This window comes from Palaemon carinicauda, chromosome 15 (assembly GCF_036898095.1).
Source record: "Palaemon carinicauda isolate YSFRI2023 chromosome 15, ASM3689809v2, whole genome shotgun sequence".
Classification (NCBI taxonomy): Eukaryota; Metazoa; Arthropoda; class Malacostraca; order Decapoda; family Palaemonidae; genus Palaemon; species Palaemon carinicauda.
The window spans coordinates 12865123-12870098 of NC_090739.1; positions in this window are offsets into that span (position 1 = coordinate 12865123).

The window sequence follows — 4976 nt, forward strand, 5'->3', positions numbered from 1 at the left end:
TAAATTATAATATTAATAATTCTGTCATTTTTATTCTTGTAATAATTTCAAGGATTTCAATGAAATCTAAAAGCATGGAAAGATTCATTTAGAAAATGTGGCCAAATCAAAATATTTAATAAAATGTTAAAGATTTGTTGATAGGTTGGTGGACGCTTTTTTATAATTTTAAATTATTCCTTTTTATCCTAAACAGAATTCATTTTCATGTGTTTATGTAAATCACTTTAAGCACTTAACTAATACTCAATGACAAACTTAAGAGAAAATGATATCATATTAATTGATAAGCAATTTTTTAATGTAAGCATGTCAAAAAAAATTTCCTCATTCACTTTATAGTGGTTATTCAATGAAAGAGAGAATATAGATATATCACCATTAAAATTATATAACGGATCCGTATTATAACACCCCCCCCCCAAGGATTGCGGCCGAAAAAAATATAAGAAACCTAACGATATAATTAGTCAACAGACTTGCCATAGCCCACAAAAAAAAATAGAAAATAAAAAAGAAAAACAGGAAAACGTCAGAAATAAAAACTAAAAACTATATGAAACCTACCAGTATAAAAAGTCAAAACACTTCAGAAAAAAATTTGAATAATATACCTCGATTCTCAGATGGCTGGTAAAGCTTTCTGTAAAGACAGCCAACACAAATAAAAGTCTCCGGAGAAAGTCCTTTTGGGACATGCTCGCAGCTCGGAGCAAGTCAAGTGTCAATCAAATACAACAGTTGCCTCACAAGGTATTGGATAAATGAAGAGTTGCGGATAGCTTTAGGTCTATATTTGGGAGGGACACTACCGTATTCATTGCGGAAAACTTATCATACGACTATGCAATATATTGGTGCGTTTGTGTATGTATGTATGCATGTGTATATATATATATATATATATATATATATATATATATATCAGAATTTTATGCTTAAGTGTATGCAAATCCATTTATATATAAATATATATATATATATATATATATATATATATATATATATATATATATATATATATATATATATATATATATATATATATATATATATATATATATATATATATACATATATATATATACACATACTCTTTAAATTCTATGTCCTTTGAATATTTTACATAGAAAGAACAAAAAGCAGACAATATTCATCATAACCCATTGGAAGTATCACCAAAGTCGTACAATTCGATCGCAAATAAAACCCTCTCTCTCTCTCTCTCTCTCTCTCTCTCTCTCTCTCTCTCTCTCTCTCTCTCGAACCCTACATAACATGCATGGCTGACCTCTCCTTCCTCCGGTACCTCCTTGACGGGGTTTCCCATCAATGTCCTTCGGAGTTAGGCTCAGGGAATCGGTGGTTTCCTCGAGTTAATTGGGTTGGGACGGCCGAGTGTTTGCTTACAAAACACTGAGAAATTGTGACGGATTTGTCCTTAGGTGGCTCTACGCGTGTTCTCTAATGGGGGTAAAAAGGAGCATATGTGATGGTAGGAGATAGGCGGGGGCGGGGGGGGGGGGGGGAAATATCACCTACTATTTCGAATATCATTAAAGGCCGATCATGAATGGCAGAGATAAGGGACTGACAAATACCTAGCTAGCAAGACAATGTCCTATAGACTGACCATATATATATATATATATATATATATATATATATATATATATATATATATATATATATATATATATATATATATATATATATACATGTATATATATATATGTATATATATACATATATATATATATATATATATATATATATGATCAGCACCTAAGCCCTTCTCCACCCAAGCTAGGACTAGGACGGGCCAGGATATGGCTGCTGATGACTCAGCAGGTAGACCTATAGGCTCCCCCAAACACCCCATCCTTAGCTCACATTGATAGCGAGGTTGCAGACACTAAACAAATGATTCAGTTTGAGCGTGACTTGAACCCGGGGCAAGAGATCGCCAGGTAAGGACGTTATCAACAGGCCACAACAACCCTTACTGATATTCAAAAATAAATAAAATAAAATGGTTTCGTGTAGAAGCGATCGCACCAGTTTCCATAGCCTAGGTTTAATATGCGGTTGAGGTTTTTTTTTCTTTCTTTTTTTACGGACATTTATATTTTACAACCCATGGTTTTCAATAACAATTAACTGTTAGAGAACTTAAGACGCGCTGGTCTTAAATTAGCTCGGCTTCTCAAACTTCCATGAGGCCAAGATATTTTACATTTCGGATATAATTGAATGTTTACATTTGTGTAATATTAACACAATAATGTATAAGCAGTCACAGTTCTACGGCTCGTTCATTGCATTCTACATTTATTTTTTACATAAGTCTTACTGATGCTCGGTTATGTTTAGCTTAAAATACTTTTAATTACGTATTGAAATAAGTGTACGTGTCCAGATATTTTTGTTTTTAAGAACTTTATTTTACTTATTATAATAGCGTACGTGACCAGTCAAAATGACGGCTAAATATTTAGATAGATACGCACACGCTCATTCAACCATTCCCCTCTCTCCAAAGTATGAATACTCCAACTCCCCCAGACCGAAGAACTGGTAGAGACCGATATAAGTGTACACATATCTATATATACATATATATATGTATATAAATATATATATATATATATATATATATATATATATATATACACATATACATATGCATATATATACATTAATATATATATATATATATATATATATATATATACATATACATATGCACACATATATATATATATATATATATATATATATATATATATATGTATACATATATATATATATATATATATATATATACACACACACACATATGGATCAGTAACTTGGAGCCTTATTAAAGTCTCAGAATATAAGGTATTTACAACTCAAAGAGCTACGGAAAGAATAACGATGGGAATAACACTAAGAGACAGAAGAAGACAACATGCATACGCGAGCAAAATAAAATAAAGGATATTCTAACAATTTGTAATGAACATATAATGATAATGACAGAAAATAGATGAACATTAAGAATAACAGAATGGCTCCCTAGAGGATGAAAAAGAAGCAGGCGAAGGAGGAGAAGACGATGCATTGACGAACTAAGAAAGCTTTCGGGCATGGACAGGTACAGAAAGACCATAAACAGAGGCAAATGGAAGGACATGTCTGAGGGCTTTGTTCTGCAGTGGACTAGTAACGGCTGATGATGATGATGATGTGTGTGTATATATATATATATATATATATATATATATATATATATATATATATATATATATATTTATATATATATATATATATATATATATATATATACTGTATATATATATGTATATATATATATATATATATATATATATATATATATATATATATATATATATATGTATATATATATATATATATATATATGTATATATATATATATATATATATATATATACATACATTGTAAGACACTTGCTCTTTATCATATAGGGAAGACGAACACATGCTTACAACACACCCACACACACACAATTACATTCAACAAAGCATGTATGCAAAAGTAAATCAAATCGTATGTGGGAGTTAAAACCTGCCAGCATGAAATCCAAGCAATTTCAAATAGTAAATAAATGTACGTAAAGCCATTGCAAAAAAAAAATAAAATAAAAAATAAAACAACAAATGCAAAAATATTCCCTAAAATTAACGAAAAGTAGGTTCCTGGAAAACCCATATTTAATCATGTGATACAAATTATGTTTCTAGAATGTCAAGGGAATTACAAAATAGCCATTCCATTAACAAAACACAGCTTTCAAAGGAATCTCTATGTACTTATTTTAAAAAAAACTATATAATAATCACAGACATCAATAGGCTATTTACCATACATACGATCAAAAAAAACTTTCATCATTACGTTTCAAATTTCGCTGGTAATGGAAACCATTTATCGGTTGTACAATCATGTGCATTTCGAGAGGAATGTACAAAAGGCTATTTTTTTCCTCATCATCCAGTGTTTTAACAAGTTCTCTTTATTTGCATACATGCATATATACATATATATGAATAAATAAATTTATATATATATATACATATACAAACATTTATAGATTATATACAGTATCTGCATGAGCGCCAAATTCTCAGGAACACATGATGCTTATTGTATACTGTATATATGCACAAATGTGTACATGTGTGTATACACACGCATATACAACAGGAATATTAAAGTCTCGCTAAATTTTGCATACAGGTTTTACTTCGATATATATACATACACACACACACATAATATATATATATATATATATATATATATATATATATATATATATATATATATATATATATGTATGTATATATTTATATATACACATTATATATATATAATATATATACAAATTATATATATACATTATAAATACAAATTTATATATATATATGTATATATATACACATATATATAATGTAAATATACACATTATATATAAAATTTATATATATATATATATATAATGTATATATATATATATATATATATATATATGCATACAATTTTGCTGAAGGTCATTCGTCTAAACAAGAGATTAAAGAGAGTTAGTATAGAACGTTAAATATATAGTGCACCCAAAATATATCAAGGACCCAACAAATGCCAAAAGAAACAATGATCATGATGTGGTACCAGCCAAGACATATATAAGAAGTTTGGCTTCCTTTGCAGCACGATATGTATGTATGTATGTATGTATGTATGTATGTATGTATGTATGTATGTATGTATGTATGTATGTATGTATATTGACCTAGACTGGCCCGTGAAAGTAAAAACCATGAGCATACTTATGACCTATAGAATTTATTCGTATATTTACTGTAAATGTTATTTCCTCGTGTCAGATTTTACCTTTAAAATGGGGTAAAATTTCAGGCAATTGTCTGTTTATCAGTGAATGCTCTATCAA